At 45.9% G+C, this 23,878-nt stretch overlaps 1 long non-coding RNA gene across 1 annotated transcript; it reads left to right on the forward strand.

The window, feature by feature from the left end:
* Positions 1–237: 237 nt before the first annotated feature.
* Positions 238–6,599, forward strand: LOC111095968. The gene is made up of 3 exons (XR_005358916.1): positions 238–586; positions 6,055–6,241; positions 6,311–6,599. It is a non-coding gene; the product is annotated as an uncharacterized LOC111095968 (long non-coding RNA).
* Positions 6,600–23,878: the final 17,279 nt, after the last annotated feature.

A 23,878-nucleotide genomic window follows, 5' to 3' on the forward strand; every position in this document is an offset into this window, starting at 1 on the left:
TTGCTCATGAATGATGGCTGCAGCACAGACAAGGCACACAGCCCATGTCTAAGGGCACATGCTCCGACCTCGGCTGCCCAGGTGTGCATCTGGGGCTCAGCTCCCAGCTTAGCAAAGGGACTGTGAGAAAGTCGCTTACTACTTACTCTATAGCCTCTGTGATCTCATCTGCAACATGGGTGTAATAATAACTTGCATCTTGTGGGGTTTGAGGACTCAGTAAGTTAATATGCATGAAGTGCAGTGATCCAGGCCTGTGACTACTAGGTACGGGCTTTTGATTATTGCCCAAGATTGGTGAAAGTTTAATTAATTATTTTAGAAATAATGGAGGCAGGTATGCTAAGGACAAAATGATTCTGATACTTGTTTAAACTCATAAGTCAGGCTCTATTGAGGGCCATGATGTGATGATAGGGGAGCTACTTCTGCAGGGAAGGGGTCTGCAGTGGCAGGAGCTCAACTCTGAACACAAAGACAGAAGATGGGATTTTTTACAGGGTTGGAAGGAGGCAGTGGATGGAAAAATTAGTGAGAGGAAGAGATAATTCCTCACTAAACTGACCCAATGGGATTCTTGATGAAGGTAAGCCAGGGTTATAAGGAGTTGATCATATGCAATCAATACAGATTGATCAGATGCTGAGGGCAGGGATTTTGGCTAAACAGACTGGACCGAACAGGGTTCTGGTTTCAACTGGGTGGTGCACAGGTGGATGTGGAAATCCAAAAGTAGTGGCTCAGTTGGGAGGAAATTACAGCAGGCTCTGACTAGAGTCTGGTCAGAGAAAAGCTCTGTTCAGGCAGCAGGAAAGAAATCTGAATAGTTAACTTTCAGAGCACTTACTCTACAGCAGGGCTGGCAGCATTAGGTTTACTTTGTAACCAGTGCTTCTAGAGAACCTGTTGGGTGTCACCTACTGCCCTGAGCTCACCCTCATTTACTTTATAACCAATGATTCTCATTACTTTGTAACCAGTGATTCTGGATCACCCCTTGGGTGCCACCCATTGTCCTGAGCTCACCCCTGCCACACACCCCAGCTTATTCCTCTCCAAACCCTGGGAGGTACAGGCTAAGCAGCGAAGCCTGGGGTCCTGAGGTCTGGGGGTTAACCAAAATTCAGAAGGACTTGAGGCCAAGATTCTTCTGATCCGGGGTCTTTTCCTGGAGAGTTTATGGACAGCTCCTTCTCCTTTAGATCTCATCAGTTGGCAGGATGAGTCTTCAAAGGCTCTTAAAGATTCTTCTAGGCCTGCTGGTGGCTGCTGTGGGTAAACAGGTTCCTCAGATCCCATCCTTTGGCAAATACTGGAAGAAACAAAGCACTTTGAACAGCATCTTCTAGCTTTTAATATGTTGGCATCCACTGGGAGCCAGGCGTGGGATGCTGGGTTCCCAGGTGGATCTGACTACAGAATATTATTTTTTATGGGATCATCTCAGTAGTTTCCAAAGGAAGACTGCTGGGAAATGTTCTCAAAGGCCCTCTGCAGTTATAAAATCTCTGTGACCTGCTAATTGCACAAAACTGCATAGCACCTGGCACATAAGAAAATACTCTTAAATAATAAAAATAGTATCAGCCTTCCTTCCCCATAGATGGTGTTGAGGGTAAAACAAACTGCCCTCCTTCCTGGGTCTGTATCAGGGCAAACAGACCCTGCAAAGCCTTTACCTCGTGCTGGTTGGAGGACATCCATCATTGGTGCCATTTCGACATTTCAACCTTTCTGCCGGGCCTCTGCATTTCAGTTTGAAAAATTGGCCTGCAGTAATGGTCAGAAGCTGCCCTCCCCCTCCATTCCTCCAAGTGAAAGACAAGGACTGCTGTTCTCTCTCCATTGCAACAGTTGTCAAAAAGAAAGACAGCTCTCCCCCAGATGGTTGACTCTGCATCTCCGGCCCAGACTTTTCCATCTACGAGAACAGCTCAAAGGCATTTGGCATTGGGATCTCAGTGAAAAGATCTGCTCAAGATTTTCAAGATGGAAAGAGGTTTATCATTTTGGCAGGAGCTTGATTATGTAAATATAGACGTGTTATGCCCCATTCCTGGGTGCCTCCAAACCGTCCCAGGTGTGCTTGAGGTGAGAAGCTGTAGACTGTTCCCTATGCCACTAAATGTCAACAGCACCCCCAAAGTGGGTCTGTAGCAGCCTCTGATGGATGCAGCCCATCCCGTCTATACTGGTGTCCACACCGCCTCCCAGATGTCTGAATCTTTCTGATGGAAACTTGCTTCCAGAAAGAACAGGTGGAGCTGACAGCCAGTGACTATTCCTCTATATTATAGTTTGTCTTGGTGGGTGTTGGTGATGTCATACCAACTGATGCGTAAAACATATATGTTTATAGGCTAAAGACACGAGCAAGGGACTCATAAGCACAAACATACAACTAGGAAGTAAATTAATGGGAAAATGTCCATTTTTGACACTAAAAATGCAAATCAAACAATAGATAAAATATGTGTGTACAAGGATGTGCATGTGTTTGCCTGTTAAACTAGAAGGAGCCACAAACATTTTTAATAACCAGTTAGTGAAATGATAAGTCTTAGTCACTGCTAGTGGCTATATAAACTGATTTTTTGAGCAATATTTATCAAAGGCTTTAGAAAGCCCCACTAAAAGAATAACTAGCACTTACTAGACACCAGGTCCAAATCTAAGTACTGTAGACACCCTGGCCTATGTGGCCAGGCCAGTGCAATGACTCTTCCGGCAGGTATGCCATAATCTTCCCTTTGTCTTCTGAGGACAGAAACAGGAGAAAGATCTCAAGCAATTGGCCTGAGGTCATGCAACTGGTAAGTGATAGACACAGAAAAACCTGAGTGAATCCGTAGTGGGTGTCTGCCTTTGACTCAGGTTGTGATCCCGGGATCCTGGGATCGAGTCCCACATCAGGCTCCCTGCAGGGATCCTGCTTCTCCCTCTGCCTATGTCTCTGCCTCTCTCTGTGTGTCTCTCATGAATAAATAACTGAAATCTTAAAAAAAAAAAAGTGATAGAGGGCAGCCCGGGTGGCTCAGAAGTTTAGCGCCGCCTTCAGCCTAGGGTGTGATCCTGGAGACCCGGGATCGAGTCCCATGTCAGGCTCCCTTCATGGAGCCTGCTTTCTCCCTCTGCCTGTGTCTGTGCCTCTTTGTGTGTGTGTGTCTCTCATGAATAAATAAATAAAATCTTAAAAAACAAGTAATAGACACAGAATTCGAACTTAAGACACATTCCCCCAATTCCCTCATTGTTCTATTTGGTGTGACTTTACTCATTTGTTCCATGTCTGTGAAAGAGCCTAAATATGCAGTCCCATGACCACTTTAACACAAAGATGCCATTTGTTTATTTGTGACAGTGAAGACTTGGAAACACGTTGATGGAATAATACAGTAACTTAAAAATAGCATCTAGGATTTTAGGTTATAGATGTCAGAATGAACGCAAACACATTTATCTTCAATGCCTACCTAAATTCCATTAAAAAGGAGATTCAGTGGAAATTTTTAGCAACACCCAAGATCACAAGGACAATGAGAACAGAAAAGGAAATGGTTGCATGATGTTGAGAGGCAGAGAGACAAGTGTTAATAAACCAGGTTAATTCTCCAAGAAAGGAGAATCCAGTTCATAGTACCTACAACATAGAAAACAGAAGAAAACACAAACATAAAGGAAAACATGCAACACAGAGAAGACCCCCGGGGGCTCAGGGCTCTATGCATCTGACACCCTGGATGCAAATATGGGGTTTGACCATTCCCTCCCCTAGACATGTGCTGGCATTGCAGGAGACTAGAGGTTTATTCTCTGGAGAGGCTAAAACAGAGGGTCACTGAAAACGTGAGGATTAAATGAATAGCCAGATTGAAAACATAATAATTAAATGAAGATTCTCTCCTGGTTAACTCTTAGGCTCCTGGTGATCAGACTTCTCCCTTCCAGGGAAGAGATTAGAAGACTCTTTTCTGGGAAATCTCACCAGCCCAAGAGAAAAGACCTAAAGATGTGAATAGCAGAGTCTCCACAGTGACATTCTGGGCAGATTGCCCCATTGTAAGACCACAGTTGACAAATGTCACCATTATTTGGGAGTCCTAATCAACTTTTGAGGGCCTTTCTATTACATATGAACAAACTTTAAAAAATGTCCAAATATTTGAAGAAGTCTTATAACATAGACAGATACCAGAGAAGCAGACAGAACCTCAGTGAGAAAATAAGTACATAGGAAGATAAAAACCAAAGCAAAACAAATAAGAAACATGCCAATAATATCCTCCAACTTCTAAGAGAAGATATTACATCTATGAAACAAGAACAGAATGTCATTAAAAAGGAACATTTAAAAAAGAAAAGAAACAAAGAAAATGGCTTGGGGACATTAAAACGATAATGGCAAAAAATAAAGACTCAGAAGAAAGGTTTTAAGATAAAGCTCAGGAAATCTCTCAGAAAGTAGCAAAATGCCATAGTTTTAAAAAGATAAGGAAATTGCAGAATCAATCAAAAAAAAAGAAGAAAAGAAAGAAAGGAAGGAAGGAAGGAAGGAAGGAAGGAAGGAAGGAAGAAAGAAGAAAGAAAGAAAGAAAGAAAGAAAGAAAGAAAGAAAGAAAGGGAAATTGGAGAGAGAATGGATGTAGCACAGGGGAATAAATCATCAAGAACAGCAGAGATAACCAGTCATGATGTAGTAATTCTAGATGCCTCAAACTATTCCAAGCATTGCATATTAACTCAAGCATTTGCATATTTACTCACATAATTCTAATGAAAATTCTTGAAGTAGATATTATTTTTATCCTACTTTATAAATCAAGACAGTAAAACACAGAATGAATGGCAGTCTGATTACCCAAGGTTACCCAGCTGGTAAATGATACAGCAAGGATTTGAACCCAGTCAGGCTGGCTCTCTTGTCTAAGATCTAATCACTTCACTAGACTGCCTTTCAGTAAAACAGCCTTATAAAATCCAAGAAATTCTTTAGGTTGCTTTCCAGACCTGATGTTTCCAAACTGAAGAGACCATTTGAGTGTCTGGCACAGTGGACAAAATGTTGTGCATACTAAGACATAAAATCATAGCATGGTAGAGCTTCAGAACCCTGGGGATGAAGCAGAAATCCTAAAAGCTGAGAGAGAGATGAGAGAGAACACATTTCCTGTAAGATCAAGAATCAGAATGACATGTGACTTCTTCTTAAGAACAATTCTGGAAACAAGGAGAAAATGGAATAATGCAACACCTTCAGTTTTGAGGGACAGGGAGTCAGACTAGCAGTCTATACTCAGTCAAGTGATGAAGTGTGAACGTGGAATAATGACATTTTAGATACACCTGGGCTCATGCATCTTTTCCTTGGAACCTGAGAGAATCAACCACAGAGGAAGGCACAACATCAGGAAATAGAGGGATATAGGAAAGCTGGGTCCCTAGGGTCATGGGGAAGGAGACTCTAGGATGACAACTGTGTATCAGAACAGTGTCCAGATCAGAGCAGGTCAGGAGACTGGGAGGGGCTTCCCAAGGGGAAGCTTACCAGGTGTGTTTGCATGAACTGGGCAGTGACTCCAGTGAGAGTTAGTTTCTACAAAATTAGGGAAAGACAGGCAGACAAAGAAAGCAAGAGACAACACCCAAGATGATTAACTACATTGAGAATAAACAGTTGTTCAGGAAAAGACAAGAGATCTCAGAGTGTCCACTGAATTGGAAATGCATATTAGCCTTCACATTTGCATGTATATAAAACTGTAAGCACCCAACATGAATCTGACCAGGGTGGTGACTCCATCCTCATGGTGGGATGGTGGAGGAGTGGGCAGTGGGTATTTCTTGTCCCTAGCGGTAAGCCAGTAAATAGAGATGGAAGTTGAAAAAAAATCAATGCGTATGTTATGTACAAACATGGGGTAAAGAACAAAAGAAGTGGCAGGAAAATTAGAAAACAGTAAACTCTGGTAGGGAAGAGGCAGGAGTTTGATCAGTCGCAAATGTTTCTTATAATAAATCTTATAGACTCAATTGATTCTATAACTATGTTCCCAGGTAACTGATTACAATGAACAGTCAATAAAAGAAACAATGATAAATATGAAGGAGGTTGATAATATGACAGATGAGAATCACATGGTTTTGGGTGAAAAGCAGGATCCCAATGACATGAGCAGTACTCCAAGCGTGCAAGAAACAAAACCAGAAGAAAGACTCATGGAAAATGCATCAAGTACTAAAGGTAGTTGGTGGTTGGGGGGGGCGGTGTTTTAAAGATTTTTCTTTAAATGTTTTCCGCATTTTTCTTCAGGCGATGAGGCTCCTCTGGTAATGGAAAGTGGAGGAAAGGACACATACCCCTGCAAAGCAATGGTGCAAATCATGGGCAGCCTGGTGGTCTCAACTGAGTCTCTGTGCTCCGCTTGGAGCCAGGGACGCCCTCTTCTTTGTGACGTCTGATGATACCCATGGCAACTTGCTTGTCATAGGAGCTGAGTATAAACTTCTGGAACAGCAGGAAGTAAAGAGAAGTGAGAAGAGCTGGCAGAGAAAAAAAAAAAAACAGTCCCAAAGAATCCAAATAGAATGGTAGGGGAGACTGTCCATGCTGATGGCATGTGGCTGGTAAGCACCTCTTCAACAATTCTATGCTGCCTGAGAACATCAGAAGCACCAGACCATGAACAGTTCTCTTGTGCTGCTTCCAGATGCACCTATCTGCTGTGTGGACCAATGTGGGGCCCCCTTGCCTCTCCCCTTCACACTTCATCCTGCATGCCCTCAACAGATCTGAGTAGAGAAGATACCCCATGATGGAAGGTCCCAGGAGCCCCACTCTCATTCCTACAGTTGTGAAATCTCTGTCTAACCCATTACACTGTGAGCTTCTTTGGGAGGTGCCTCATAAGGTCACTCACATGGGAGATGTTCAATAAAGGAACAGATCCTACCTCAGGGATAAACAGGAAGTGCAAAGGTTCTCTGGAATCTGGAGGAAGAGAATGGTCCCAGTGGTGGCTGGGGCCCATGTGCTTGCAGGGGCCAATGGTGAGACTCTCTTCCCAATTCTGTGTTTGAGTGATGTCCTGTCAATAGCTTAGAATTAGTCATGGTGGGCATATTTACACAAGGTAATCAGTAAACATTACAAATAACCTCCCAAGTCCCCTGGAGAGCTGGTCATTAAACATGTACTCCCACAATATTGCAGATCGGTACTCAGGTCCCTGTTGGCCACGAGCTCCTTTTCCTAGAATCAATCAGTAGTAGATGCTGGGAATGGCCCCACTGTTCATTCCAAGAGCACGCCAGTGATGGGACTTAGACAACTACAAAGACTTTTCCATCTGGGGATTGTTAAGAGCCTTTATTTTTTGAGAGGATTGGAATCTCTACCCCCGAGATAATTCTGGTACTCACCTCTGAGGTTTTCAGAGATCTCCATCACAACCAGGGTGAAAGAGGAGAGGGGTGTGGGGTTCCCAACCACTATCCCAATTCAGTGGCAGGACCAAGTGACCCTCCACAGCAGACTGCAAATCCTGGAGTATAGGTTTGAGTATTGTCATACTTTAGAATTTTTGTGTGTGCCTTGAAGGAAGTGGCAGGTCACAGACCATCCCTCTCTGTACCCCCATTGCTTGGTTTAAAAATAAAAATGTAATAAATGAGTCCTGGGTGCATCTGCCAACATGGGTGTAATAAAGATTGATACTTTCCAGGAGGTTTCACCTCAGAATGCAAATATAGTCTCCATGAATCAAAATCACAGTAGGTAATAAAAAGAAAATCATTGTACAGTGCTAGACCTTCTGGGTAACACCAAGTCTCTGAGTCTTAAGTCAAGGGGTTCTAGGAGGTTCTGTGGGGTTCTTTGGGTTCTTTGGGCCCTCAAGGTCCCTGGTAAGGCAGCCTAGATGCTTTTGAACCCCAGAATTGGTGGAGTGACTGAGTGTCTCAAGAATTACTCCTTCCTGTCCATAGGATTCCATGACAGGCACCCCATGAGATAAGCTATCATTTATTCATTCTGTTCAACAAACACTCACCTCCTTTTGGCTTACATCTTGTGCTGGCTGTTTCCACGACAGTGGGCTGATTTAAAACTTTGAGCAGCTTCATGAGGTGGGTAACATCCCAGACCCTGTGGGGCAAGACAGAGGTGTTGAGACCTTGACTGACCTTCTCTCCGCGGCCGCACTCCTGCCTCAGGAATGTGGGACATGCTGTTTCTTAAAAGCCTGCTTTTCTGTGCGGCTTCAAAGACTTGGCTCTGATCAGAGCTCATGGCCCTGCAGGCTGCTCCTGTTACACTGTTGACTGCATGCACTCCCTGCCCCTGCTTCTGAGGGGGAAACCCATCAGTGCAGAGCACCCCTTCCTCAGACCTGCTGCGGGAGAGCTAAGGGTGCCACGTGTGACTCTGACCATCCCCTCTACTCATCTCATCTGCTTCCATTCTTTTCTTATTGTGATGTTGTCACCAAGACTATGAGTCTTCAGCTGTCCGGGGCACCTGGGAGTATCTATACCTCGTGACTATAGAGTTGTTGCCTCTACTTAGTGAGCTTCATGTTCTATTTGGTTCGCCTCACTCCTGTCCTACTACAACTTTGCAACCCCAGCTGTATGTCACTCCATAAAATGATGGGGGACCTAGACACATTCCTCTAAATTAAATGACTTCTTATTCTATGCCTACCAACAAACCATAACTTACCTTCTGATCTAATAAAATGAGCTTTTCCTCTGATCAGTATAGCCAGCTAAACAGCAGGAAGCATCTCTCTTTGGGCCACCAGGTTCTGTGGGTCTGTGACACTGACCTGTCCTCTCCTAGAGGATGGCCACTCCAGGCAAGCTGAGGGAGACTTGACTTCCAGTTTTGTCAAATGATGCTCTTTGGAATTGATGGATAAAGAGTCAGGAGGGGAGTCATCCTACAATTCAATAATGAAGAGACAAATAACCCCCCAAAAAAGGGAGGGTGGAAATAGGGGAAAAATGTTCGAATAGATACTTCACAGAAGATGTGCAAATGGCCAAAAGTGCATGTAGAGGGAACATCATTAGTCATAAAAGATGCAAATGAAAACATTGAAATATTAAACTCACAAGGAAATATGAAACATTAATTTGTAAAACCCCAGAAATCCCAAATTTTGGCAAGAATATGGAGCAAGCAGAACTGTGTTGCAGGTGGGAGGTAAAATGGTACAAACACTCTGGAAAACTATAGCGTCCCTCAGGGCTAGTACACATTTACCCTGTGATTCAGTGGTTCCCCTTCTAGGTGTTTATCCAAGAGAAACGAAAACAAGTGGTTAGAAACCCAACCTGTATATGAATGTTCACGGCAGCTACATTCATACCCACCCTGGAAATTATCCACATGCCTACCCACAAGAGGACGGACAAGTTCTATGTTGGTGCAAAAGGATACTTCTCAACGGTAAAAGGAACAAGCCATTGGCACAAACTAGGGAGCTCCCAGGTACCCTCATGCTGAGAAAAGAGGGATACAGAGTACACATCGTTTGGTTCTGCCCATTGGAAGTTCTAGAACAGGCAAAAACCATATAGGAATTAAAATCAGACTGATGGATGCCTGTGGGTGTGGATGATTGACCAGGAAGAGGCTGGAGAACTTTCTAGAGTGAAGGAAATGTTCTATATCATGATTTGAGTGCTGTATTCACAATGAGCGTGGATATATATATTTGCCGAAAGTCATCCAGCTGGACACTTAAAAACTGGGCACTTTAGTGGATGTGAATTGTGTGTGTGTGTGTGTGTGTGTGTGTGTTGTAGGAAGCAGTCAGGGTCTCCAGGTATGACTTCCCCTTAAGAACAAAGTGTAGACCTCAGAAAACCTCACTTATTAGCAAGGAGCAGGTTAGGTTGTAGGAGCACATTTGTGGGGGATGGAATTCCAGGCTCCTCCCTTCATCTGTGCCTGGTGCCTCGTGACACAGCAAAGCTCAGCCTAAGTGACCTGAAAAGGCATGAGCAAGAGTCCTTGTTGTACACCTGAGATCTCCCAATTGCTTGTTATGCAGCAGCAGCTGGCCACTATACTCCCCTCTCCATCCATACTGCCTTTGAGTCTTCCCCAAAAGTCACTTCCTGGCTTGTCTTACTTCCTTTCTCTCACAATTATTACTAACCTCGTGCCCCCCACCCCAAACTGCTCCAGTTGTATCACCTACCACCAGAACCACCTCAAGACTTTCTATTGCTTACCATGTAGAACCAACCCAGTACTCCAGCCTGATGTCCAGGGTCCACTTTCACAGTCCCCAACGGGTCCCATCCTCCCAGCACCCTGATATTTCCATATGTCTCCCTGCCAGGCATGGACCCAATCTACCCAACACCTACCTCCTGCCAGGATTCCTGTCTCCCCCATGAGTGCACTGGAGCCTGGACACAGACATAGAGGCAGAGCTCCCCTGTGGATATGCAAGCAGAGAATGGAGCCCACCAAGGGGGTCAAGACTGTCACCCTAAAATATGCCACTTAGGCCCAAGAGTTATTTTGAGTCAAAAGCTTTTGAGTTCTTGAAGTCCCTTTTCTCCTTAAAAGGAAAGCTTCCGTAAAGAATCATCTCTATTAATCCCCATCCACCCAAGGGGCAGCTGCAATCTCCTCTTCTGGACTATTGTAACTCTCACCTGTTTTCCTAAGGACCCATTTCTCTCTAAAAAAAAAAAGTCACTGGTGTTTCCATTAGTGTCTCCCACCACAAAGTCATATATTCTTCAAGAAGGGCTTCTCTGCCTCTCCTATCCCCTAGTAAAATGCATATAATCTCTCAAATCTCACTTATTTGGGCAGTGTCCCTGCACATGTAAAACTAAAAATTAATAAGTGTGTATGTCTTTCTCCTGCCAGGCTGTGTTGTCAGTTTTAATTCACAGGCCCCCAGGTACTGAACTTAAGAGGATAGAGGAGAGGACTTTCCTACCCTACAACCACCTATATATTGAGAAGTCAGATGGTGGAAGCAAGAAGTGAGATTAGGAGACATAAGATTTAGAAGCGGGGGCCCAAAGGATTTTCTTCTGTTTTGTTATAAATAGTTCTGGGTCCGACTAAAACAACTTCCCTCCACGTCTCACATCCCAGTGGAGACCAGGTGGCCAGAAGCACAGTGCATCAGTGACCCCTCGCTCCTCCAGTGGCTCACAGAAGCCCAGACCTGTGATTCATAAGGACGCGGTGTTTAATGAGGCTGGAGGCGCTTGAACCGTGGGCACAGAGGGAGCGCGCAGCAGGCGGTAGGGATGGCAACCGCGGTGTGGGCCATCAATATTAGTTAAAGTTAATAGGTCTTATTGACTATAAGAGTCTTAATTATCAGGAAGAATGACCCTGTCTGTTAACGGCAGAAAAATGATCAAAACCAAAACCACATAAACTTAAATTGTTTGCTTGTCCTTTTATAAATAAGATTAATTGGCTAAATGGAGCCTATAGGTTAAAAGGGATAAGTGGCAGTTTTTTTTCTTTTTTCCGACAATTGCCTTCTTAACACTCTCAGACTTATGCTCCGGAGGTTTGATGGGGAACATTCATCAAAGAGTGTTATTGTTACCATGTTTTAATGCGATTCTTCTCTGAATCTCTCCCACCTCAGTGCTTTGTCTGCCAGGAGGTTAACAGGCCTCCAGGCTGTCAGGATAGGATGTTTTGAGGGGGTGGGTGTGACTGAAGTCTCCCCGGGAGGCCAGCCGAGGCACATGCCCACACGCACACACATGCACACATACATACATACACATATGTATATGCACCTGCACACACATACATACACAAGCATGCATATGCACACACTGCACACATACAAACACATACACACACATACATATATGTACATGCATGCACAATGCACACATACATGTGGACACACATACTACACATATGCACACGCACAGTGCATACATACATGTGAACACACAGTATACATGCATATATAACAAAGCCCACACATACACACAGTATACATGCATATATAACAAAGCCCACATGTGCATACACATATGCATACATACACAGACAAATGCTACACACATATACACATGCATACATACACACGAACATGCATGCTTTTAGAAAAGCCTCAGGAGGAACCAGCCCTGCTGACACCTGGAGCTTGGACTTCCAGCCTCCAGACTGTTTAGGAATAAATGTCTGCACTTCAGGCCTCCAAGCTAGGGTTTGGGGGTTTTAGTTATGGTCACTCCAGCAAACTAACTCAACGTGTCCCTTCTTTTCTCTGTAGCTTTGGCAAAGCAGAGTTTCTGCACTCAGGACTGGGGAGGGAGCAGGTGGGTCCTGCCTGGTTCTTACCCTGCAAGGACATTCTGCTCTGGTCTTAACTTACATGGCATTTTTAAAGGCATAGAAAACATTCTTGTCCCTAAATCAAAGCATTATATTTCAAAGGAAATTTAATAAAGCATGCTTTTGCAGCCTCATGGAAATGTGCACTATGCAAACAGTGAAGATCCTTGTCTGAAAGTAATTCTCTCCTGGCTCCTTCGGCCACCAAGGGAATGAAATCAAAAGATCGGTAGCAGTTCCAAGCTCACGGTTTGTCAAAGCGAGGAGAAGCTCAAAGCTGCAGACTTTTGTGTCCTGAGCTAAATTTAGTTAATCACACCTCTGAGTTCCGTTCTCTGTCTAGGACCCCTGGCATCCCCAGTGAAAGGATTAGCAGTGCTGACAGCAATAATGATAGTTTGTGCTTTTAGTTTCTTGTTTCAGACAATTTTTAAAGGACTCTGCCACCCTGACTTCACTCATGTCTGTGATGGCAGCAGAGACTGCATGAGGGGAGGATGCTGTGCCTATTTTGCAAACCACAGGACAGACAGGTGAAAAGATGCACATCTGTCCATGCACCAGACACATGCAGAACATCAGCCCTTGCATGGCACTGTCTTCTCTCCTCTAGGACCTGCTTGGGATATAGGGTGAGCTAGCACCCTCACTGAGTTCCCACCGTGGGAAGTTGTAGAGAAATGAAATGTGCCACCTCCCTTTGTCTTGGTGGTTCCAAAGGTGGCTGGATGCAGGGGTGATTTGCAACACAGCTCCGGACTTGTCACCATACGCCCTGCCAGAGCAGCTCATGGGTGATGCCTAGTGGTCGGCTGTCCATGAGGACCAGGGATGATGCTGTGTCACGTCATCCCCCAAGACAGCCCGCCCACCTGGAACAACTGAAGTCAGAGAGAGAGAGAGAGAGAGAGAGAGAGAGGGAAACTTCCCTATGACCCAGGCCACAATTTCTTATCTGAGTGAAGTGGCACAAAGTGACCCACAGTGGCTTTGTAGGGTCGGGGTTGGAAGGGGGAAGAGGAATCCTCTCCCTTGCTCTTCCTTCCATGCTGTGTGTGGGGGTGGGGGGTAGGGAAATCTCTACTCTCTTGATGTTTCCATGGTGACTGGTGGAAGTGACATTCTCCAATATGGTCTCTACCTCCTGTCTTACCATCACTTCTTATATCATTTCTCAAATGGTTCAGAATCCAGGTGGAGACATGTGATCGCCTCCCACCACCATGCCTCCTGCCCTGTGCATCTTGACTCCTATTATGTGGGAGTCAATGTGGAATCTGGGTTGTGGTTCTAGATAAGCCTAATCACCTGCGTGCTTACAAGGGTTCACACAGGGGCCTTCTGCTGGGGGCAGCCCAGCCATCCACCAACTCACACTTTCGCTCAGCCTTTCTTGGTTCCAGAGTTGGTCTGGGGATGTTGGGGTGAGGAATGCCTGGGTCCATATCTAAGAAGCTCTCAGAATCATGGAGGAGAGGAAGGGTGCATGGTAGCAGTATGATCATGATTCTGTGGCTGCCCAGAGCTTCGTCCTGCCCTTCTTGTTTGAGCAGATCGTCACTGCACCCCTGCTGCCTCGTCAGCCATTCCTGCCACCCTTCTCTCTCAGGGCACCTGTCAGCTGTGCCTTGTCCCCTAGGTCCTTCTCTGAAAGGAACGTCTGGCCTGTGACACATTCGCCTGTTATTATTCATATGCTTTCTCCGTCCCTGCCCCCTTCTCATACCCCTGGAAATTTTAACCTATTTTGAAATCTCACTCACCTCTTTATTACGTCTCCCGCCCGGGGGCTGATTTTGTCCTTGGTGGATCTGACGGCTCTAATCTCGGATCCTGTGCTGCTTTTCCCAAGGGGCGTTCTCACTGGAGTCTCATGGGTCTCCCAGCTTCTCCCTCTGCATCTGCTCACTGTTTCCCTCGCTAGCAGAACCCTGGTGTGGATCCATCGGTGATCTGCTCGGGCCGAAGAGCTCGCTCTCAGATGCATGCAGCTGGAGCTGGTGTGCAACCCACACCCAGAGAATGGCGGGGGGGGGGGGGGGCGCAGGGAGGTCTCTGAGCCTCAGCAGGGCCATCATCCCGTGGGGCCCCTGTGGCCTGCCGTGGCTGTCCACCCCCAGATCGTTGATTGCGTGACAATAATAAACCCCTTGCTCGCTCTATTCCAGACACGAAGCTCTAATAATTTCCCACCTGGGTTCCTACAACAGAGACGATTGTGAACATGAAAGCCACATCCCATATGACCAGTGTGGGGTTCTCAGTTCTACTGATTACTGTCCAGGCCACAGCTGCTCCATGTGGGGCCCCATTCATGTTCCCACAAACAAGGACTTAAGTGCTCCCAGTGGGTGTTAAGTGCTTGGCTTCAGGCCTTGGTTCCAGAACCCTGGTGAGGCCTTCAGCTCACACTCATCCCTGGCTCCACGTGGGTTCCTTCTTCATGAGTGACCTGTGATTTTCCTTTCTGGGTTTGGACCCAGGCTGATGTTCTTTGCTATATTTAACTTCTGGCCTCCATAACCCATCCAGAAGTCCCAACAGTAAGGCCTCATATAGTCTAATGAAAGAAGGAAGTCCTCCTGCTGAAAAATGTGCTTATCACCATGGGCCCTCACGGAGGCATCCTCAGGTTAAGAATCCATATTAAAAAGAATAGATCTTGGGATCCAGAATCCCACTGCTGGGAATATATCCAAATGAAATGAAGTCACCATCTCAAACATATATCTGCACATCCATGCTCATTGCAACATTATCCACAACAGATGAGACCTACAACCCAAGCACCTATCGATGGATAAATGAATAAAGAAAATGTGGCATATATATATATATATATATATATATATATATATATATATAAAAAGAAAGAAATGTGGTATATATATGTATATGAAACTCTTCCATTTGCAACAACGTGAATGGGCCTTGGGAACATTATGCTGAGTGAAATGAGATAGAGAAAGACTAATACCATATAATAGGACATGCCTGTGGGATTTTAAAAAGGCCAACTGGTAGAAACAGAGTTGAGTGGTGGTTCCCAGGGGCAAAGGGGTGGGGAAATGGGGAGAAGTTGGTCAAACAGTACAAATTTCTGGTTGTAAGATGGACATGTTCTGGGGCCCTCACATGCAACGTGGTGATTAGAGTTTAATCACACTGTGTTATATACTTGAAAGTTGCAGAGAGAGTAGATCTTAAATGTTGTCACTACAATAAAAAAAAAAAAAAGCAGGTAATAATGTGAGGCTACGGCTGTGCCAACTGACCGATTGGGTGATACTTCCATAAGATACAAGAAGGCGATGCCCGCACCATAGCTCAGCTTAGGTAACGTGATGCATCCATGATTTCTCAGTAAAGCTGGGGGAAGGAATATTTGTTAGCACAGCCAGATATTCCGTCTGTCCTTTGTTATCAGCATGTTTGTTTTTTTCTTTCTTATTATTTTTTTTATAAATCTATTTTTTATTGGTGTTCAATTTGCCAACATATAGAATAACACCCAGTGCTCATCCCGTCAAATGCCCCCCTCAGTGGCCGTCACCCAGTCACTCCCACCCCCCGCCCACCTCCCCTTCCATCACCCCTAGTTCATTTCCCAGTTAGGAGTCTCTCATGTTCTGTCTCCCTTTCTGATATTTCCCACTCATTTTTTCTCCTTTCCCCTTTATTCCCTTTCACTATTTTTTATATTCCCCAAATGAATGAGTCCATATAATGTTTGTCCTTCTCCAATTGACTTACTTCACTCAGCCTAATACCCTCCAGGTCCATCCACGTTGAACCAAATGGTGGGCATTTGTCATTTCTAATGGCTGAGTAATATTCTGTTGTATACATAAACCACATCTTCTTTATCCATTCATCTTTCGATGGACACCGAGGCTCCTTCCACAGTTTGGCTATTGTGGACATTGCTGCTATAAACATCGGGGTGCTGGTGTCCCAGTGTTTCATTACATCCGTATCTTTGGGGTAAATCTCCAGCAGTGCAATTGCTGGGTCGTAGGGCAGATCTATTTTTATCAGCATGTTTGAAAGGCAGATGACAAAAGTGTGGTGTGGCCTCACTGTGGGTTTACGCGTGTGTGTACACCTGAGGCGTGTACGGGAGACATTCTAGAACGGCTTCTCCCCAAAGGTTGGAAGTGCCTTCTTCAGGGTTTTGTGATCGTGAGTGACTTGTTCCTTCCGTCTACGCGAATGCAGCTGCTGAGATTTTATTATAAACGTCTGTCTCCTCAACTTTGTAAGCTGCTATTGGGAACAAGGGAGACTCTCAAGACAGGGATAAAGCTTCCTTTCCACACAAACAGAACTGAATTTGCCCAACGCACAGGGGCTACTTTTGGAAAAGGCCCTAAATGTAGGCCGAAGGTCTGACCAGCCCTGAGAATAGGGCTGACACTTTCCATTTAGAAGCTGTGTTTTATGAGCCCCACAGGTAGGCCAGACACAGTCCCCTTCCAGGGGACCCAGCATCCCCTCTGCTCCATCAGCCTGGATGGCTCGGCCTAATTCCATAAAACCAATGTGAAAATCTGCCGTCATGGAAACAGCTTTCAAGAAAGTGGTGCATGTCCTCTGGGGGACATTTCCAAAGACCAGACCTCCTGCCTGCAACGCAGCAGGCAGCTTTCCTCTGGGTCTCCCAGGGGACCGTTGTGCTGGAATCATTCTGGCACATTCCCAGGGAAGTGCAGTTCCACCTGGTGGCAGCCTCCTGGAGGCAGGTTCTCAGGTACAGACACATAGACCATGGTATGGTTCACTCTGAGCTGCGAGGTTTTGGGGTCCCACTTGCAGAGCCCGGCCAGGCTCCAGGTGTTCCTTCTCACCCGCCAGCTCATGCATCCCTTCACTCATCTTCTGTGTTGAGAGTTTGAGCCTCCAAGTCACCCCAGGCACTCCAGACAGTGATTACCAGCCCATCGCTGGCCAATTTAGATTCAGAACGCTGACCCAACGACAGAGCATGGTCCATTAGGACAATGATCAGACTGTAAATGGTCTGTTTGGCCATTGAGAAGGGTCCTCAGAGGACTAATTCTGCTTTTGTTAATGAGGGCTTTTTTGATTTCCTGGTGCTGCTTTTCTTGATGTATGATAGATTTATGATTCATGGAGGACTTTAATATTAATGCTGGCCTGATGGAAGATAAATCGGACACAGAATTTATTGGCATAGTAAAGAATTAGATGTTCCCTCCCCCGTGACTATGAAGACCGCAGTAGGAATTTGTCCATTCATCCAGGAGTTTGTTCACCAAGCCACATTTCAGGAATCTTTAAGTAGCTGCTCCTCATTAGGAAGGAAGTGTGAACCCAGTAGGAGAAAGTTAAGTGAGGAAACACAGCCCCATAGGAGAGGGGAGTGGGTGGGGAAGCCGGTTGAGTCTGCACCTGTTTCTGTGGCTTCCACTCCCCTCGGCTTTTACTGGACCTGTAAATATTACCCCGCAGCTGGAATGGCTGGTGCCTTGTGGGGTGCGCCCATGCAAGAATTCAGAAAGAGAATAAAACTGATGGATGCCTTCAGTGTCTCCTGCCGGCCCATTTCCTCAAGCTCCCTGCTCTCTTCTGGTTTGCTCCGTCTGTCTTTCAGGTATAATTTTCAAAGCTGAATACTGAGATCCAGGGTTGGATTACTATCTGGTTTTCTGGATTTAAACACAAAGATAAGTAACGCGTTTGGCAGTGAGTGAGTGCTCACTCTCTGTCGGCCAGGTTCTGGGGCATTCCTCGTGTCCTCTCACCCAGTCCTTGAATCAATACCACCCATTGGGAAATATTAATACTGATCCCAAGATAACGATACCCACAGTGAGGCCCAATAAGTTTAGGGAGGGCATCCAAGTTTACCAAGCAGATTAAGGGCATAGCTTGGATCTGAAGCTGCCTGTTTCCAAAGTCAAAGTCTTTTTTTCTTTTTTTAAAGATTTTATTTATTTATTCATGAGAGACTCAGAGACAGAGAGAGAGAGAGACAGAGACACAGGCAGAGGGCTCCATGCAGGGAGCCCTATGTGGGACTTGATCCCGGTTCTCCAGGATAATGCCCTTGGGCCGAAGGCAGGCACTAAACCACTGAGCCACCCAGGGATCCCCCAAAGTCAGTCTTACCACCATCCTGTGTATCCTTAGGTGGCTGTCAAGAGTGAGACCCCTGCTATCCCCCCTGTTGGGCTCCTGTACAACATGTATGTGGGTTTTCCTCAGGCAAGCACTCATCATCAAATTTGCAGGGACATTGTTATCAAGGCTCTTAGCCCCCAAGGCAGCTCCATGAGCACCAGTGCTCTTGGTTCCTCATCAGCCTTCAGAGGCAGAACTGGTTTTCCAGAACTATTTCTTTGTGACAGTAATCTATGGACTTCTGCTCTTAAATGGTTCAACTCAGACGATGGGGAAACACAATGATCAACATGACCAATGACTTTCTAAATGGCAGAGTGGCAGTGCCATCCTCTCTGCAGAACGAAGACTTCCAAGTTGAAATGGCAGCAGCTGCTAAGATAAACCAAGCCCTTCTGCTGGTTTTATCCTCACAGAGCTTCATTCTTCCCTTGTTCCCTTGTTCTTAGAGTCTGTTCTGCTTCCACCCAAACTAGGTGGCCAGCAATACCATTCTGACACACACCACCCAGCATTACATGCAGACCCCATAGATAAAGGGGGGATCCTCCCCCAAGACTGCTCCACTTCAAATGCAGCTGCATAAAAAAATAAAAAATAAATGCAGCTGCAAGTGGAGCACCCAGGCCACCTGCACTTCTGACCGACTGGCTATGAGACCCCTCCTCAGGTTTGATAATTCACTGGAGACAGAGCTCAGGAAAGTGCTATGATACAGTTTTATTATGAAGGATATATAATGACACCCACAGAGGGAGGTTTGGGAGGGAACACAGAGCTTTGGGCCCTCTCCCTGAGGAACCCAAGTATGTAACCCTCCTGGCACATCAGTGTGTCCACCAGCTAGGAAGCTCCACTGAGTCTGGGTGTCCAGAGGTTTGATTGGAATTTTCATTATATAGACACAGTTGGTGAAATCACCGGCTGTATGATTGAACCCAGCCTCCAGGGACCTCTCCCCTCCTGGAGATCTGGCTGGCTCAAAGCCCCAGCCCTAGAACCACAAGGTTGGTCTTTCTGGTGACCAGCTCCCATCCTGACATTCTCTGGGAGGCCTAACAGGAGTCAGCTCAGGAGCATAACAAAGACACTTCTATCACTGAGGTCATTCCAAGGGCTTCTGAAGCTCCTGCCAGAAACCAGGGATGGTTTTGAAATATATTTTTTATTATAGTATGGAGTCTCCTGCTCAGACAGTCCTGCATCCTGCCCTCCATATGAAGATGGCATTACTGATGCCAACTGGCATCTCCCCTGCAGGTGAGGCACTAAACCATACCTGCCCCAGCTCCATCCCAGCAGGTGGATGCTGCAGGACCCAGTGAACACTCCTGTGATCTTTAAGACCCTCATCAGAGAAACCTGAGCATACCTGGGCCCTAGAATAAGTAAAGATAGTGCCAGAGAAGGACTTTCTTTGATACTTACTTGGTTCTCATTTTTCTCCAGCGATAGGTCAAGGGGCTGCTCTTGCTGAACATATTTTGCATTTTTAAATTGTGGTCAAAGGAGCACAGAGGGTAAATCAGAGACATTATCAACCATTCAGGGCCAATCCACGCCTGAACCAAGGGTGTCACTTTCCTGCATAATTATATGTGCGATGAAACGTAGAAAGGGCTTGTCTGCCCCCGTGCCCTTCTGGTTCTGTCTCCTTCCTTGTTGACTTTTCGACTCACTGGCTTGAATAAACTCTTCTTACAGGGACGAAAGGGCATTTACTGGACATCCTCTCCCTGGGTATTCATCTAAGCAGGGGGAAAATGTGTACAGATGAAAGATAAACAGAGATACCAGGGTGTACTAATCGAGGCTGGGCCTGTAACATCCCTTCCCACCATCTGTCTCCGCCAGTGGCCAGCGCTGGTTGCAGGCTTCTGGCAGATGAGGTCCTAGAGATCAAAGGTGTCCACATATGCCATGTTGGCCAGGATTAAAGTCGTGCCTTGGTGGGCAGACTCTAGGGAGCAAGAAGCCTGACCCAGCAATTTAGGCGTCCTGCCATGGTACAGAGAGAGAGAGAGCTCTCTGGCTTCTATTCTTGTAAGGGCACCAATCCTACAGGATCAGGTCTCACCTTATGACCCTAATGTACCTTAATTGCTTTTTTGGAGACCCCAGCTCTAAATTCAGCCACACAGGTGTTAGGACTTAAACTTTGCAGGGGTGTGTGGGGGAGACACAACTCAAGTCATGGTACCAGGGGTTTGTGGGCAGGGTGACAAGAAACACTTTAAAATTTATTTTTCGATTCCCTAAGAGAAAACTTTGTGTCTCCCCCCGCCCCAGTACTCTGACATCAGATTTGGGAGGCAGGGGTTGGATTTCCCATACCAGGAAATTCTCTAAATTGCAGTGGACGCTGGTCTCTGCTGGTTCACCCACATGCTCCTGCGTGCATACAGTCTTACACTAAAGCTAATAGAACACGTCTTTCTGCCTAAATGTGCATTATTTCCACTTTAAGCTTGAGGGGCTGCTTTAGGACGTGATTTACATAGCCTTTCTAGTTTTCAAAAGAGGGGAAAAAAATCTGCAACACGTTTTGGCTGAAAGATACATGAGAATCTTCTAAGGCTTTTTAAGCACCCAGAACATAAAAGGGAAATTGTCCCGACAGAGGCAGAGTGGTTGATTCGGCCAATAATACATATAATATTGCATTCCAGAAATGTTAGTGCCTCCATGGGCAATCTCATCAATAGGCACAACTTTGAATAAAATACTTTGTTATTAAATAAAACCTCCTCATAGACAGGGACCATAAGGGCTTGCCGGGTCAGTCATTTGAGTTTGAAATCTCCTTTAATATGAATTTCCAGAGGATATTACAAAGGACCTACATAGGCAATAAAACATTGTGTGAAGCAGCTAAATATGCATTTCTGCAATGGGTCTCCTTAAATGTCCATAAATACATATGCATGAGGCACAGATAACACGCTTGCTTCTTCCTCACTCTGGAAAGCAGGTTTTGGGGGGATGCTGCAACAAGCCTCCACCTCTTCACTGCAGTCACCCAACCAAAGCCCAGCTCAAATATTCACGAGGAAACAAGCAGCCCTTGTCTTGCAGGATGGGGACCTAGGGTCACTGGACACAGCAGATAGCTGCTTTGTCTTTCTGCAAGGAAGGGGCCCTAAGCCCACAGTGGCCTGGTCAGCCCACCCCTAGGAACTGGCTGTGTTTCTCATTTCCACCTTCTCCTTGCATGAGCTCCAGAGAGAGGCCAGTGTGTCTGTGAAGCATCTCTTTCTAGCACAGCGCCCTCAGCACCCTCGGCAAGTCACTGCCTCCCCGCTTCTCCAAATATGCGTATGTGTTTTTTGGGGGATGGCAGTGTATGAGGCTCCTGTGGCTGCCTTAACAAACAACCACAGATTTGTGACTTAAAACAACACAGTTTAGGAGGCCAGAGTCCAAACCCAAGGTATTTGCAGAACTGACTTCTCCTGGAGGCCCTGGGAGCCTCTCTCGGCTGCTGGTGATCCTTGGTGGTCCCTGGTTATAATGGCATCCCTGCAGTCTCTGCCTCCATCTTCACAGGGCTGTCTTCCATCTGAGTGTCTCTCTCTTCTTCTTATAAGGTCCTCAGTCACATTGGATTGGCCCACCCTGCTCCAGCATGACCTCACCTTGACTAATGACATCTACAATGACCCAATTTCCAAGTAAGGTTGCATTCTGAGATGCTGGGGATTAGGACTCCAACATATCTTTTCAGGGGACACAACTCAACCCATAACAGATGTTTTTTTTTTTACTCTGTCGAGGTTGCAATCATGCTTTCAGAACCAGAGATCCATTTATTCAACTTGTCCATAATAATTAAGCACCTGCATGGTATCATGCTGAACTCAGGAATTTAATGGGGAGTAAACGGAGAGTATGCACCTGCTGGAGGCAGCACCAGACACAGGTGAGGATGGAGGGGTAGGGGAGGGGGATGGAGGGCTTGATATGGAGCTTGAACCAAGGAGGTGACAGCGGGCTTGCCTTAGCCAGAGAGCAGAAAATGGAATCAAGAGACCCTGAGGCAGACTAAGTCATGGAGACAGAGCACAACCCAGCAGGTGCAAGAATGTTCACAAACACAGCACTGCCTGAGTGCATGCACACTCCAGCAAGGACGAGGAAGGAAAATACAACTCAGTGCAGCAGGAGCTGGAGCCAAGCCCCACCACCATGCCTTGCTGGTGGGAACAGTGGTCAGCAAAGACTTCCGAGAAGACCATTTAGTGGAGAGCTCTCCTCTGGCAAGCTGCCATGGAGGACGTGTCCTAAAGCACCCATCACACCTGTGTCACGTGTGGAGGGCTCTGGTGGGGGCAGCATTCCTCTGGGGGCTGAAGAGCTGCTGGTCACCTACATATTCAGCAACCAAGGAGCAGTTGAAAAATTTGGGATGCTCACATTTAAATTATGGTTTAAAAATGACTTAAGTAGTGGGACAATGGCTACCATATAATACGAGCAGAAAAATTCTAGAGTAAAACTGTACTTCAGCATGTTTTCAGTCTATGGGGAATATTTCCAATCTAACAGAATATTATGCAGAAAATGCTGATGACAAAATTATTGATGATGGGATCCCAAATGGAAGTCTTTGTGTGTGAATATATATGAGTTACACAGGTGTGCATATATTTAGAAAATGGAGTGAAACAAAATACACCAAATTGCTAACAGCAATCGTTTCTGTTTGGCAGTGCTTTGGGTCATATTTAAAGGTTCACTTTTTTGTTTTTACATACTTGTAATGTGGCTTCGTGGAAGAAACTGGGAGGAAAATATGTACTATTTTAGAGCATTCAAGAGTAACATAGACCATGGGATATCCTCTTCCTTAGGCCTCTTTGCTGTGGGAGACAACCTCCCCACTTTTGCTCTGGGAGCCAGGTCTTCTCCGGGGATGGAGTGCTGGCTGCCAAAACAGCACACTCCACGGACTGCTCTGGATCTAACAGCTTGCTCTTGCTCGGTGGGACCACCTCAGGCATCCACTGGCACCTGCCCAGGTGAGGAGGCATGAAAGCGCAAGGAAATTTGGAATGAAAGGTGAGAACAAAAAAGGGGCAGTAGGAGTGTGCATGTGCACGCGTGCATGTAAGAAGGGCGTGTGAACCAGAGACTGAGTCCAGGCTGATTCGTCTGGACATAAGGAGGACAAGTCCTATCTCCAGGGACCATCAATCTGGCCATTTTCACCGGTGCTTAATCCCCCTTAAAGCAACACAAATATTTTAGCATTTTCAATATATATTTTAAGGGTCTGGCTTGAAAACCCAGAAGCCAGGAAACCTGGGCTGAGGCTGAAATGCTCTTTGCAAGCAGGTCTGGGGCGTGCAAACGACATGAATTATACCCACCATTACCTCAAGACACGCT

This window comes from Canis lupus, chromosome 5 (assembly GCF_011100685.1).
Source record: "Canis lupus familiaris isolate Mischka breed German Shepherd chromosome 5, alternate assembly UU_Cfam_GSD_1.0, whole genome shotgun sequence".
NCBI classification, from domain to species: domain Eukaryota; kingdom Metazoa; phylum Chordata; class Mammalia; order Carnivora; family Canidae; genus Canis; species Canis lupus.